General features: G+C 37.0%; 1 pseudogene; it reads left to right on the top strand.

The window, feature by feature from the left end:
- The first annotated feature begins 11,381 nt into the window (after window positions 1-11,381).
- LOC101646335 lies at window positions 11,382-12,370 on the top strand (annotated as a pseudogene).
- The last annotated feature ends 4,649 nt before the right edge of the window (window positions 12,371-17,019 follow it).

Raw genomic sequence — 17,019 nt, 5'->3', positions numbered from 1 at the left:
AATTTATGATATGTCATACTTCAAGATACCGTATGTACTCAAGTATAAGCCGAGTTTTCCAGCACATTTTCAATGCAGTTTTTCTGGTAAAATGAGGTGCCTTGGTGGATATTTGGGTCAGCTTATACTCGAGTATATACGGTAATCATTGTGAGGACAGATGACCCAATCACACACTAGATTTCCTCACTATGAAAAATCTAATACAAGGAGAGCAGAACCTCAAAGCCCAAAAGAAATATTCCTAAATAGAACGAAACTGAACACTATCTCTGCCAAAGGTGTTTAAAGTGTAAAAATCAATTAATTGAGGAAGAGACAGTCTCTCTAAAAAATGGCGCTAGCAAATTTAGTTATCCATGTGTTGGTCAGGGTAGACTGGAGAAACAAATCCAGAGACACACCCCTGGGTGTATGGGAAAGAGCTTATAGACAAGAGCAGTTGAATATGGAGAAAATAGCCCAGTCCAGGTCAAGCCCATAAGTCCAATAATAGCCTAGATGTCTGATACCAATCTATAAAGTCCTCTTCAGACTCATGAAACACATGCAATCACTCTGAATGCAGGAAGATCACAGGCCAGTAGGCACAAAGTCTTGTGGATCCAGGGGCAGTAGAAGCATCTCAGCACTGGCAGGGGTCTCCGTGTGGCTTCTCCAGCTCCCAGGGCTACATCAGAGTAGGTCCATGGGACTTCTCTTCAGAAATATCTCGCAGGGAGTGAGCAGAGAGAGAGAGTGTCTCCTGCCTCCAAGCAGGAATGTTGGAATTCCCGGATACTCAAGGAAAGGCCATGCCCACACAGAGGCCTCATTGGCTACACAATGCTTGAGAGACTAGACTCCATCCCTTCTCTCCTAATCCTCTCAAATTGACCACAGATTATGTAACTACCACACCCATTTACATGAAAATAAAATAGGGCCAATACTTCACTTGGTACACAAAAATTAAATCAAAATGAATGAAAGAGTTTTGCATTAAAGCTAAAACAATAAAGTTCCTGAAAGATAACATAGGAACAAAACTATTGATCTAGTTTTTATATTACATAGCCTATCAAACAAAATAACAATGCACAAAACAAAAAAATATAATTTATATAACTGGTACCTTCTAAAATTTAAATACTGATATTCATCAAAAGACTAACAAAGGAATATAAAGAGAAACCACAGATTGGGAAAAATATTTACAAGCAATATATCTCATTGGGGTCTAAACTCCAAAATACATAGATAACTTGAACAATTAAACCATATAAGGGACAAATAATTCTATTTTAAAAATGGGCAAAGGACAAGAATAGACACTACCAAATGCGGCATTTAGATGAAAATATTCTCACAATCATTAACCATTATACTCCATGTGCCCACTACTATACCAGTTCACAGTCAACCAAAGGGTGGAAAAAAATTGCCCCTGTGTGTTTCTGGGGGCAGATCTTTTTTTTTGTTTTGTTGGTTACATGATGTCTGTTTTATTTTATTTTTTTTTATTTTTTAACATTTTATTAGGGGCTCATACAACTGTTATCCCAATCCATACACACATCAATTGTGTAAAGCGCATTTGTACATCGTTTCTCAAGACATTTTCTCTCCATTTAAACCCCCGACATTAGGTCCTCATTTTTCCCCTCCCTCCCCGCTCCCCCCTCCCGCATGAGCCCTTGATAGTTTATAAATTGGTATTTTGTCATATCTTGCCCTGTCCGACGTCTCCCTTCATCCACTTTTCGGTTGTCTGTCCCCCAGGGAGGAGGTCACACACAGTTCCATGTACTCGGTTCCCTCTTTCCTACCCATTCTCCCTTTACCCTCCCTGTTTTGCCACTCACAACACTGGTCCTGTAGGGCTCATCCGTCCTGGATTCCCTGTATTTTCAGTTCCTATCTGTACCAGTGTACCTCCTCTGGTCTAGCCAGTCTTGCAAGATAGAATTCGAGTCAAGGTAGTGGGAGCGGGGAGGAAACATTTAGGAACTAGAGGAAGGTTGTATTTCTCATCGTTGTTACATCGCACCCTGTCTGGCTCGTCTCCTCCCCGAGACCCCTCTGCAAGGGGATCTCCAGAGGCCTACTAATGGGCTTTGGATCTCCACTCCGCACTCCCCCCATCATTCACTATGGTAAGATTTTTTGTTTTGATGATGCCTTACACCTGATCCCTTCGACACCTCGTGGTTGCATTCTGGGGGCAAATCTTAATGAGAGCAGTAAACCTCATCTTTCTTCTGCAGAGCACTTGGTGGTTTTGAAGTGCAGGCTTGCAGTAAGTATTCAATTCATAACTCACATTGCCATCAGAGCTCCTTCTACAGAAACTCTTAGACTTTGTACATTGTTATGGGATCAGATAATTTCATCTTTCTCCTGACAAGAGGCTGAGGCTTTGAAATGACCAACTTAAGGCTTGCAGGCAACGGCTTACCTGACAGACCGCTGAAGCTCCTAGCTATTCAAAAATCCTAACTCACTGCCATCAAGGCCAGGCAGACCCACAGCAACCCCAGAGGACAAGGTTAAACTTCCCTGTGAATTTCTGAAACGGTAACTGTTCATGTGAGAAGAAAGCCTTGTCTCTCCCCCATGGAACAGCTGATGGTTTCGAACTGATTACCTTACTGTTAGCATCCCAGATGTAACACCACCAGGGTTCTTCATCCTAGCCATTAGACAGATGTAAATCAAAACTACAATGAGATACTACTGTGTTGGGTTGTGTTGACAAGTAAAACAAATCCAGTGATGCTCATATATGTGAAATTTCATATTAAGAAGTAATTATATATCAAGAGAGTGCCCAGCCTAGTCCAACTCAAATTCCTAAGTATTATACTAGTTTATAAATCCTTCTTCAGACTCACACAACCACATGCAATGATGCAGAATGCCAGAATATCACGTCAGTGGGTGCAGAGTCCTGTGGATTCAAGGTCAGTGGAAACGTGGCAGGGCTCCGGCAGCTCTTGGGGTCAGTGGCAGAGTCCCAGCAGACAGGAAGGCAAAGTGGCAGAGAGAGAGAGTAGCTCCCAGAGTCCTCTTTACAAGAAGGCCACACCCCCAAGGAGACAGCACCAGGCTACGGTCTGATTGACAGCTTGGATTACACTCCTACACTTTTAAACATATTCAAGTTGACATAAAATTATCTAACTATCACAGTACCTCACCCCATACTATCTATCACATTATCTACAAAGATAGCAATGATTTAAATGCTTCCCCACCCTTCAAAAAACTGAAAAACAAACATATGTATAGGTAGACTGGAAGTCTTGAACAATATGGTGATATTGTAATATGGTACAACTGTTATAGAAAACAGCATGGTGCTTTCTCAAAATGCTATAAAGATAACTACTTGATGATCTAGCAATCACACTCGTAAATATGTAACCAAGAGGTATAAGAGTAGTAACAAAAATAGACATATGTATAGCTATGTTCATTCTAGTATTTTTCACAATAGCAGAAAATTGGAAAGAATCCAAGTGCCCATCAATAAATGAAAGGATAAGCAAAGTGTGGTACACATGTAAAATGGAATACTCACAACTATAAAGTAAAATAAGGAGTTCACAAAACACCTTATAATATGAATGAATATGGAGTGAATTATCCTGAGTAAAATAAGCCAATCATAAAAAGGACAATCACTAAATAATGGGGCTTCAACATGCTCATGGAAATAAAAAATAATGGAAGGTTTCCATAAACCTTTTGAAGGCCCATTCTATGGTTCCATAATAAAAAGTCAAGGAGAGATATACTAATAGAAAGAAACATTATTTTATAGTTACGAAGGTTGGAGGAGGAATCACTTCCTGAACAGTAGACATTTGTGATTTTTGTTGATGGGAAAGGAGTCACAAATGTGAGTAAGGTCTGCACAACTTGAAAAAGATAAATGAAGAAAAAAAATGAAAATAACAAAAAAGGACAGCTTTGGGAAATGCTATAATACACACAATTTTGCAATAACAGTAATAACAATAAAAATATGTTTGTTTACTTTATAGGTATATGCGTGCATATCTGTGTACAATGTAAACTAAATCTAACATTGCCATCGAGTTAATTTTGACTCATAGCAAAATTGACTCAGAGCAGAACTGCCCCTATGGGTTTCCGAGACCATAAATCTTTACAGGAGTATAAAGCTTTATCATTCTCCCTAGGAGTCACTAGCAGTTTGGAACTGCTTACCTTGTTGTTTGTGGCCCAACTCTTAATGCACTATGCCATCAGGGCTCCTATATATGTATACAGGAAGGCATACTAGTGCATACATGTGCACGTATAGGTGTATCTGTTGACATGTAAGTTCATGCTTGAGTGTTGCACATACATATCTATAAAAAAAACATACAGAAAGCACAGTTACAAAGACTTCCTAGATATATTCAAATAACTTGTGGAATTGGTTTATTAGGTTAAAAAATTTAGTCCTATATTCCCATGGGATAATTTAGGCAATTGATATAATATAGCTTATAAAGTTAATCTTCTAAAGCCTAGATTGGCGAGTAACCACTGGTCATGAAAGCTATGTGTGGCTCTAGGATCCAACTATTGGTCTCTACTCATCTGGAGCAACAGAAAATGAAGAAAAACAGAGACACAAAGAAGAAACTAGTCCATCAGAACCACGGCATCTTCTAACCTGAGACCAAAATTAAATGGTACCCACTGACCACTACCAACCATTCTCAACAGGGACACAATAGAAAGTCCCAGATAGAATGGGAGAAATACTTAGAACATAATTCAAATTCCTTAAACAAACATACATACAAAAACGGTAAGGCTTACTGGACTGATTGAGACTATGGGAACCCCCTAAAATATGTTCTGAACTTGAGACTTAAGCCACACCCAGAGGACATTTTTCAGCCAAATGATGTTGTTGTTAGGTGCCTTCCAGTCGACTACCACTCATAATGACCATATGCACAACAGAAAGACACACAGCCTCACAATTGTTCCTAAGCCTGAGTTCAGTGATTCAGCCACTGTGTCAATCCATCTCATCAAGGGCCTTTTTCACTACCCCTCTACCAAACATCACGTCCCTCTCCAGAGACTGGCCCCTTCTGACAATATGTCCAAAGAATGTGAGACAAAGTCTTACCATCCTTGCCTCTAGGGTGCACACTCTGGCCATACTTCTTCCAAGTCAGATCAGTTTGCTTTGTTAGCTCTCCATGACGCTATCAATATTCTTTTCCGTCACCACACTTCAAATACATCCATTCTTCTTCCGTCTTCCTTATTCAATACACCCCTTTGACACGCATATTAGGCAATACCATGGTTTGGGTCAGGACCTCAAAGTAACATCCTTGCTTTTCAATGTTCTAAAAAAAAGGTTCTGTAGCAAATTTACCTAATGGAACACATCTTTTGATCTCTTGACTACTGAATACATGAGAATTGTGGATCCAAGCAAGATAAAATCCTTGACAACTTCAACCTTTTCTCCACTTATCATGATGCTACTTATTGGTCCAGTTTTGAGGATTTGGGTCTTCTTTACATTGAGTCCTCCTGCTTTCAGAAACACAGAACAAGTATGGTGAGAGGATGCAGCCCTGAATAAACACCTTTCCTGATTTTAAACCATGCATTATTCCCTTGTTGTGTTGCCATACTGCCTCTTGATTCATGTTCAAGTTCCAAATGAGCACAATGAAGTATTCTGGAATTCCCATTCTTCTCAAGGCTATCCATAGTTGATTATGGTTTACACAGTCAAATGCCTTTGTATAGTCTATGAAACACAAGTAAACATATTTCTGGTATTCTTCGCTTTGAGCGAAGATGTATCTGACATCAGCAATGATAACCCTTGCTCCATGTGCTCTTATGAATCTGGCCTGAACTTCTGGGAGTTTCTTGTCAAGGTACTTCTGCAATCATTCATGGATCATCTTCAGTAAAATTTTACTTGTGTGTGATATCGATGATATCATTCTATAGTTTGAGCATTCTGTTGGATCACCTTTGTTTGGAATGGGCACATATAAAGATCTCTTCCAGTTAGTTGTCCAGGTAGTTGGAATATTTAAAAGGATAATAATAACTGTCAGATTAAGCATTCTATGAGGATTAATTTTATGTGTTACTTGGTTAGACTATGATTCTCAGTTGCTTAACCAAATACCAGTCTACTTTCTGCTATGGAGCACTTACATGTGATTTAATCAATTGACCTACTGAAACCGACTACCTTTCTAAGTGTAATATAATTACTTTCCATCCGATTAAATATATTATCTTCCAAAGTCAATCAAACAAATGAGGAACAAGTTTCCCAAGATGGTGCTCTGCCCCAAGGCTATACATTCATATTTTGATAGACCTTATTATTCCCATTTCCTGACCTATGGAGGTTGGGACACAAGGCAGCTTCATCGTGTCATGTGACTTACAGATCTAGATCTTGCCATCCTTTCACAAACATATAAGCCAATTGGAACCTCCAGTCTGTTGTTTGACCTACAAATCTTAGACTTGGCATGTCCCCCCAATCTCTAGTGCCAATTATGTAAGAAAACATATTTCATTGGTTCTGTCTCTATATAGGATCCTGACTAAAACACATTCAATAATAATAATAATAATAATCTGGAATAGACTTCACCCCCAAACAAAAGCAAATGGACTGAAAATTCAGAGAGATATGCCATTCACAAAGGTAAGATTCAATTTATTATAAATTGATGGGAAACATTTATCAAGATAAGTAAAAACAAATCTGCCAAGGACAATACTAGGCAGTCATTGTTTAGGGTATTCTCATGCATATCATAAATTAGCAGAAGGTATGAAAATGTTCTAAAATTTCAGGAACAATAATACAAAATAAATTTGCTCAAGTTAATTCGGCAGTGAGAAATGTCAGTGAAATATGAGACAAATCCTAGGACTATCCAGTTTTTACACTAGTACATAGGATTCAAAAATGTCGTTAATTCATATTGTCAAAAGTAGTTCATAACATAAAATCTAGAAATTAAAAGATGATGGTCCTCTTAAAGATTGGGAAAATGATTGAATTTAATGTGGAAAGAAAAAGCAGGATCTGTGCATTCACATAAACTTTTGTTCAAAAGCATGTTCTGTGTATCAGTCAACTGGTCATTTTTCTGTTCCTCGGTGAAATTAGGATAATTAAGTTTTACTTTACACAGATTTATATCAAAGATTAAACCCCAAACTCACTGTCATCAAGTTAATACTGACTCATCGAAAACCTATCAAAGATAAGTAATATACATTAAGATTGACCATCGGGATCAAAACATTTAAGCTTCAACAAAAGAGAGGTAATGGAATTCAGATTGCATCAGCTCATCCTCCACATCTCTGAGGAGCACTGTTCCCACTGCGACACGTGATGCACTGTTGATCTCACCGCCAACTCATTAGTCCCTTTTCAATCTGGGTCACCAAGGACTACTGTTGTTCACTCAGATGTTCCCTGTGCGCATCTAGCAAATGAAACCTATAAAAGAAATACTATTAAATAATTTGCAGGTCAATGTGCCTCATTGTGTAAGAACACCAGGTGTTCTTCTCTTCCAAAACTAGGAAAATTAGAATTTTTCATCCTTTTGAACTTGAAGAATTCTGAAAAACTGGAATCAGGTGCCATTTTCGACTTGGCAAAGAAACAGGAAATTGACATAAATCCAATATGTCAGCAGCAATAAAAATCTAGGTAAGAACCTGCTGTTGTAAGACTTGCCTGTGAGAGTGTGTTTGTGTCTCTATGGGTTTATGTATGTATTTGGGGGGCACAAAGTGGGGTTTGGATGGAGATAGGTAAAATATGAGGTGTAGACAGAAGCATAGGAAAACGTCCTCACAGGCATACTGTTCTTCACATTGTCATTCCATTGAAGACCTCCAATGAAGCATGTCAGAAAAGTAAGTACATAATTGTCAAGACGTATTTTCCCATGCATTCTAAATGAAGAGGCTAAAGAAATCTAATTTTAGTTCATTGCAATTCAGATTGCAAAAGGGAGTGAACAGTTACTTCTAATATGTAATTTTCTTGAATAAGCTTTAGAGTTGTCTTGTCGTGATCAATTTATCTTTGGTGAGAAAAGAAGCCTAAATATCCAGTGAAGTGGTTATTTCTACTTAAGACATAAAATATGAAGGGCAATGCAAAAGACATGTCTTTTACTACAGTATCAAGAAATATATAATGTACTATAGTATCAGAGAAATCAAAGAACATAAGAATTAAAAGTAACTTTATTGAGAACCAGAGCGATGCTGTTCTACTCTTCTTCAACTATTTCAGTCCATGGAAATCATGTTCAAAGAAACCATGGTTTCTAATTTTAAATTATACAAATATTATCAAAGAATTAGGCTTTGGCTCTCCATCACGGAAACAACGTGTAACTTAACCAAAAGGAGAAAAGTATATTGTTGCAAGTAGCAAAGCCAAACAGAAGACAAACAAAAAACCAAGCTGCCTTAAATCTGAATGTCTTGCCACCCCAGCTTTAACTTCTTTGTCAAAACCAATTTTGATTAAATGAGTTCCCTGAATTAAAACAAGATTATATTAAGTTTTTAACACATTAAATTAATGGACATTATAATGCTAAAGTGGTTTATTTCACAAATCATTCCTATCAAAATTAGAGAATAAGAATTTCAAAAATGGGACTAGATAATAATTTTAGAGTATTTTTTTCTTAGAAGAATGAAGAATAAAGTAAAAATGTCCAATGTCTGGTACAAACATTAAAGGTTTGTGTAGTAGGATGCAAATGGAAAAGTGGGTGATTTGTTTCACCAACTGACATCTTAGAAAGAAGCCCTGGAAATGTACTTCAGTAAAATCAGCCATTGAAAACCCCATGGAAACATTCGTACTGTTAAGCATGGTTCACCATAAATCAGTAATTTGTGTAGAAATCAGATTCACTTATCACTCACTTTGGCTCATCAAAGTTTTGGGGGAATTCACAGTACTTAGCAAAATATAACATCTCCCTTAAGCCCATGATTTAAGGAAGGTTTCCTGGACCCATAATCATATGTGTAAGCCTTGAAAAATGTACCTTGCTAACTTAGCTTATGCTACTAATTGATATTGCCAACTTTAGTAGACAGGAAAAAAAATCTAGAGGAACTGAGTGAGCATAATAAAATATGAATAGCTATCAGTATAATGAAGAAAGAATGTCCAGGAATAAACAAGGAATAGCTGCCACTCCAGAGGAATCCTGGTGGTGCAGTGATTAAATGCAGGCTTTCTATTAGAGAGCTTGGTGGTTTGAAACCAACAGTCGCTCAGAGGGGGAAAGACATGATGGTTTGCTTCTGCAAAGATTTACAGCCTTGGAAGGTCTATGGCACAGTTATACTCTGTACTATACAGTGAGTTGAATAGATTCAGTGGCAACAATAGTTATTGTCCCCAAAACAAAGTTGAATTTTCACTATTTTATCATCTTCCTTGCCTCTGAGTATGCATTAAAATGAAATAGTACCTTCCATTAGAAGACTATAAGTTCCTTTGGAGAGAAACCTTTTTCTTGGTTTTATTTCCAGTCTCTGATATTAAATAATGTGGAGTCTCTAAATATTTATCTGAATGAATGAATACTAATGGCTTACCAAAACAAAAGTAGGGAAGCAAAGCAGTTTTGATACTAATGTATTTTTCATTCTCAGCTAAGGAAACATTGATAGAGAATAACTGAGTATAAAAACCCCGAGTTCTGCCTACAATTGTTCATTTGACTATAAATTATCACTAACAAAACACAAAGATATATGCCATTATATTATCTTCAATTAATGACATTCCTAGTGAGAATGCATTTACTAGATCATCTTTTACAGACAGACACTTAATTGTAGCTTCTTACAAAGTGAATTAAACACAATGAAAGTTTTGTTGATTTCTCTTTTATATAATATGTTTTTGTTTGTTATTGAGAATATATAGAGCAGAATACACATCAGTTCAATATGGGTAATTGAGAGACAGTGACTACATTCTTTGAGCTGTATAGCCATTCCCAGTTTCTCTTTCTTCATTAACACAAACTCATAGCCCCCTACGTTGGAAGGAAAGTTTTAATAAGAAAGTTAGGATATCTGAGCCCTCCTTTCCCCCAATAAAATGAGATAACAGAAAGTATTAGAACCCAAAGAGGCAAAAAACTGGTAGGAAGTGCTGGCAACAGCAAATATGAAAGAAGAAAGTTGAATTTGTTCCAATTTGCTTATAAAATTGGGTTATATGGGTCAGGTTGTTAATGACTTTTGTTTAGATCTATGTCAAGAACTCAGAAAACACAACCTGTAGAGTTTATGAGTTGGCACGTACACGAAGGGAGAAATGGAACTTGAGAAAGGGGCAAAGAAGCTGCTGAATGGAGAGATCACTAAGGTGCGCCTCGGGCAGATTTTAAAGATCTTAAGTGCTCCTGAGAAGCACACGCCGGTCCATCAGCCTAGTAGATAATATCATAAACTATTTCTTCTGTTTTCTAGCCATGGCTCAAATCATCACTAAAGCACTAATAATATTTATATCCAGTTTCCAGGAAAAATTGCCTCAGATCTGCTTTGGGAAATCCTCTGCCTATGTAGCATGTTAGCAGGCGGGACTAGCTCCTGGAAAAGGACAAAGGAGAGGTTCGTGAAAGCATGGCCAGCACAGGGGCTGCTGCCGCTGGTTCAAACACAGGAATGACTGGGAGGCCAGTGCAGGAACGGGCAATGTTTTGTTCTGTTGAAGGAATGCAGCATCATCTAACAAAACAATCGTCACCATTTTACTGGGTTACAGATGATTTTTATTTGATTAATCAAACCCAACAAAAAAGTCACACTTTCATATTTTACACTTTTTGTCCCTAATTTGAGATAATTTGCAGTGGAAGGGCTTAATCTAAAACTGTGAAGCTGCTTAAAATGTAATCAGAAACCAGCATAAAACACTATTTGATGACCCCCTTTTTTTGGTTACTAATATTCAGCATTCCAGAAAGGTGGTTAAAGAAATGAAACAAGCCAAATGCCCTGGCCCCCCCCCAAATAATGTAATGATTTATAAGATTGGAACTACTAATAGCAGTGCACAAAACAATTGTATTGAAAAATGGCATATGAAACAAACTGCATTATTAATGATGTAGTTTGAGGTTTGTTTTTGTTTTTGATTTTTTTTCTTCTCTCAGTTGACAGCTTTATTCAAAGTATTTCTCTTCAGGGAATTACAAGCCTGAAGTTCACATTTAAATATTTTCAACAAAATTGCACAGTCCAAATGCTAAATACGCTACATTAACACTGCTTGCATTTTTTATTCAGGTCCCACACTAGCTCCTATGGCCCGTCTCTCTTCAAATCCAATTGCTCTTGACTTGACCCAAGAGTGATGAGAAACCATACAGCCATAACCACATTCATCCTGCTGGGCTTGACAGATGACCCACTTCTACAGATTCTGCTCTTGATATTTTTATTGCTAACCTACTTGTTGAGTGTGGTTGGGAACCTGACAATTATCACCCTCACACTTTGGGACTCCCATCTTAAAACCCCCATGTATTTTTTCCTCTGAAATTTCTCTTTCTTAGAAGTCTCATTCACCTCTGTCTGTGTTCCTAGATTTCTGTACACCCTGACAACTGGAGATAAAACTGTTTCCTACAATGCTTGTGCCACACAAATGTTTTTTGTTGTCCTCTTTGGAGCAACTGAATTTTTTCTCTTGGCTGCCATGTCCTATGACCGCTATGTGGCCATCTGTCAGCCCCTGCACTACACAACCATCATGAGCAACAAGGTCTGCACTACCCTCGTGCTCTGCTGTTGGTTCTCGGGCCTGATGATCGTCCTTGTACCTTTCAGCCTGGGTCTCCAGCTGGAATTCTGTGACTCAAATCTGATTGATAGTTTTGGCTGTGATACATATCCTGTTTTACAGATATCCTGCTCAGACACGGCGTTTATAGAAGAAATTGCTCTGTGTTTTGCTGTGATAACACTAATTGTTACCCTGATTGGGGTGATTCTTTCATACGCGTGGATTATCAAGACCATTCTAAAATTCCCATCTGCCCAACAGAGGAAAAAGGCCTTTTCCACATGTTCTTCTCATATGATTGTGGTTTCCATGACCTATGGCAGCTGCATCTTCATCTACATGAAGCCTTCAGCAAATGACGGAGTATCCCTGAATAAGATGGTGTCGATGTTAGCTACGTCAGTGGCTCCTTTGCTTAACCCATTCATTTATACACTTCGGAACAAACAAGTGAAAGATGCCTTCAAAGACACCATTAAAAAAATTGCTTTTCTCACAAAGAAGTAAGAGAAGATCATTGTTTTTTGCTAAGCTAATTTTAAATCTAAAAAAAACCATGAGAATCTTTCATGATTTTGCAAAACAGGTAATTTCTTCCTATTTCATATATTCATCAAGATAACTTTTCTCCAGGAATTCTTATAATCAGAAAGAAATTGAGATATTTAGTTCATCTTCTTTTAAACTTAACTCCATTAAAAATAATGAATACATCTAAATAACTCCTAATAAAATCCCAGAGATTTTATTAAAATCCCAATCTTAAATCCCAGAGAATATTTCTCCTTTGTTAGGAATACGTCAATGTCTAGACCACAATTTTTCAAAAGTAATTTTTAAATTTTTACTATGCCTAAAAACGCTATGTAAAAACAAGCTCTCCTGATTTTAAAACTTTTGGGATATTCTTGGACTGTATCCTAGACCATTTTTGAAATTAAACAAAAAGAGTTCAGGGGAGATCACAAAGACCATGGAGTTTCATTGTTTACTAAATTAACTTATTTATTAAAATTTTCTACTGACTTTTGTGTGGATTATGTGAGCTTAGTTTATCTAGAGAAATCCATGAGTGATACAATTGGTTAATGTTAGACTGCTACCTGAAAGGTTGTTTGGTCCTTTGAATACACCCAAAGGCATCTCAGAACATAGACTGACAATAACCTTGAAAATGTCCTGAAGTAGTTCTCCTCTCCACAGAATCTATTCAGCAGCAACGGAGAAATACGAATCCCTAATGTTATGTGATATAAGTAAAATAAAGAAAAACACAGGCTTTGAAATGCTGGATGAGCCTTATGACATTGACATCGACAGTGTTAACATCTAGGCCCAAAGACAACAAGCCTTGAAATTAGAAACAAGATAGTTATACCTGAGTAGAATGAGGTTTGCAACTATACAGACATCCACTATTTCATTAACTTTGAGTTAATGAATTTGAGGAATTGTTAAGAATTTGTTAAGAATTTGAGGATTAATAAAGTAAACACAGGTTGAATTCATTATTTGGAAATAGAATGGGCTTTTGGTTGGTTAGCTGAAACTGACTACTAGAGATGAAATCCAAGCATAGTGTGAAAAAACTGAATGAACCTATAGTTGAGGAAAAGAAAATGTATGGAAGGGCAGTAATAAGACTAACTTGGACCTAAAAGCTGTTAATTCTTTTTATAAGATACCAAAAGCTTATTTTCATTTCATATCATTGTGATCAATATACATTTAAAGTTGTATAAGTTGTATAAGACTTTAAAATGCTATCATGTTTCATGCATATCATCTATTTGCTCATGTATCGTTTGAAGCCTAAGAATGCTTAAAAATAAAACTATACAAAGCCATGGCCACATAATGTGCAAACTTTCTGAACATTTTTAGGAAAAAAAGAAAGGATTTATTACCCAGAGCCTTTCTTCTTCATCTTCTTCTTCTTCTTTTTTGTCACTTAACATTGTTCGAAACCAACAAAACTCGATTCCTACTTTATTTTTTAACAATTAATTGATCATATAGCTATGCTATGTGTACATCTTCTTAGTGGTTGGGTTCATCATTTCTCAGAGTTGTGACACATTCGTAAGTTGAGTCTGCAAATTTCATTCTTTAAATTACTCAGTTGTGCACAGTTTATAAAAGCTTTGAATTTAATTAAATCACCAGATTCAAAAAGAGATGAGCCAGGCACATTTACCTAGTTGGACCCAAGGACAAATTGGATAGAATTGTAAATGCAGTAAGTTTATAAAATAAAATGATCATGCTTCTTTTCTGGACAATGAAGCACTCTCTCCTTCAAAATTCATTAATCTCTCAAAGAGTATTTGAAATGTCAACTGCATGTTGGAAGTAGCACAATAAATCAGCCAAGGTCAATCTTGGATGCAATTGAGGTTCCTAGAATTGACCTCAACTATTAGTGGAATTATTTGTGGCTTTTCCTGATTGTTCAAGGAAATAATAAGAACTTTATATCACTTAATACAATGTGTACATTGGCATTGTTTCCCAAACTAGGGGAAAATATATTAGATGTAGAAAATACTAAGGGATTCCTTCCTCATACAGATGTATACATTCATCATCTGAAGATTTGTTGTCATTGTCAATAAAATTTGACTGCAGGACATATAGTCCTTTTATAAGAAGTCTCAAAGGGTTTCGATCAACAATATAAACTATAGATACTGTGGTCACAATTTTTATATAAGAATGAATAACATACTAGTCCCAAGAAGATGGAGATTTTAAGAGTGACAAAAGTCCAACTATTGTGAGATGATAGACTGCTCCATTCCCCCACCGGCCCATCCCGCATTCCTCCTTGAGGTGTATACTCCCCCCTGTCTCTGCGCTCTGCAAATCATTGCAATGTCCCCCAGAACTCACAAAATTCGGAGGACATATCTCAGAGGTAGTGGGTATACTTCAGTCCCAAGTCTGAAGATCAGATAGGAGTGAGCCAAATTCTGTGGCAAGAGATCACACCCCACTCCTGGCTCTTGCTGGTGAAAAGATCACACACCCTGCTTCTCAGTGGACTCACTTTATACCCAAGTTAAAAAGCAAGGCCAGTCCCATTTACCTAGTTGGACCTCAGTACAGTTAGATAGAATTATAAATGCAGTGAGTTCCTAAATGTAAGTGGTCATGATTATTTTCTGGATAATGGAGCTCTCTCTCTTTCTAAACTGGGTGGCATTGCCAGAGATAGTCATTGGGTGGGAGTTACATGGTGCAATCCAATTTCAACAAAATGTAATAATCTATTCTTTACCCCTGGACTGTATTTTACTTATGCACATATGACCTGGGGCTTCTGGCAAAATGTTTCCAGTAGGCATTGGTTTCCTACGAATCTTAATCAGCTGACTTTTCCCCAAGCTACTCCAGAAAGTTTTCTTTCTCCTCTCAGCTGTAGTATATAATTCCTAAAAGCCCTTGTAAGCAATAGTAACTAAGATAACCATTAGAGTGTGGTCCTATTCACACCCTCTACTACAGTCAAAACTCAATCTCATCCCATTCCTGACTGTTAGCAAATCAGGACCTCCACATTATGACCAGCCACAAGCATAAGAAATCCAGAATTATTAGTATCACATAGGGATCATGGCTGGGAGGGCCATATTAATTGAGTATAACTCAGGTACTTTAAATATTTATTTATTTTTCCTCATTGTACTCCATATTTTCTCCAGAAATTTTTGTGAAAATGAATTGTCCCATGTATGAAAATTTGGTGTGTGTGGTGTGTGTGTGTGTGGTGTGTGTGTGTGTGTGTGTGTGTGTTCCAATTTGGTATAGTTGAACTCACTTCACACTTGGGATTGCTATCAGAATACATTTTTAAATGAATGGGTGGGAAAAACCTAAATTACAGAGTGAGAGAAGAAATGAGAAAATAAAATATATAGTTAAGGGAAGCATGAAGACTATTTCTCCTGATTCTAAAATACTTTTTTATGCCATCATTGTTTCATTCAAAAATATTTACTGAGTTATTACGATGTGTCAGAGCTTAATTTTTACACTGAAACAGAGCTCTGAGCAGATAGAAAAAGAGTCCTAATCTCAGGGAGCTTATGCTGAACTCACAGGAGAGAAAAAGAGAATGCTGAGAATGTTAAGTGGGATCTCCCAAGTTCACTACTTCCCTTTGGGCATTAGTAGAATGTTTCAATTATGGCTTTTCTGGACAATCAAAATAGATACCATACTTAAGTTAAATGACAACAATTTATCCTGCCGAATACATGTCTATCTACCTGAGTGATGGATTTGAAAAGAAGCCTGGGGACCCCCCTCTGCCATTCACTCAATACCAGGAAGCCCTTCATCACCATGGGTCCATCTCTCCTACTCTTCTCGTTAGCCTGCTGATGACCTGTGTTTGACGCTCACAATGTGACACCTTCAACAGCCTTCTGGGATTAATTTTCAAACAGCTATTTAACTTTCGCTCTTAAAATAAGTCAACAAAACATTCTGAATCCCTCCAGAGCCCATACCCTAAGGGAATGCATTGCCGTCAGCACAGTTGATCCCAAAGTTGCTACTTTCTAAAGAGACATAATCCTTGTTCCTTTGAATAGTTAAAACCCTGCGAAAAAAGAAAATTTTTCTAGCTGCATAATCAGCATTTTCCTGGAAATAAAAAGAGCTCTAGAATGTCTCTGCTATTCAAACTATGTTTCTTTATAATTTCATAGAATTCTATTGAATGGCCTATAATTTCCCAGGTAGTATGGAAAAATGCAAAGAGGTAAATTTACCCCAGGGCAACAATTTAACATATTAGGTATGCATCATGAAAAGTTAATAATACAGGAAAATTTACAAGGCAACATAGATTACAGTGCGATATCCGTGGTATGCATCTTAAGTACTTTCAATAAGAATAGAGATCTTTTCTTCAGGAATGACAGCATTTATATTATTTATTATGTGCAAGACATAGTACCAAATGACAAGTGTGAGTAATAATTATAAATAGGTCAAATTATTATTTATTACATATTATTAATAATTGTACGCTATGATTATCATTGTTATAATACAAATTAGGGAAATGAGGCCATACTACAAGTTATACACCTCATAATTGATGAGATTAATACTTGGACCCAGATATTGTGGAACCAGAATCCATG

The sequence above is a fragment of the Echinops telfairi genome, unplaced genomic scaffold (genome assembly GCF_000313985.2).
Source record: "Echinops telfairi isolate 266 unplaced genomic scaffold, ASM31398v2 ScPeMD7_2;HRSCAF=8, whole genome shotgun sequence".
NCBI lineage: Eukaryota > Metazoa > Chordata > Mammalia > Afrosoricida > Tenrecidae > Echinops > Echinops telfairi.
Note: the sequence above shows the minus strand (reverse complement) of the source record. Positions and strands in the feature narration are given on the sequence as shown.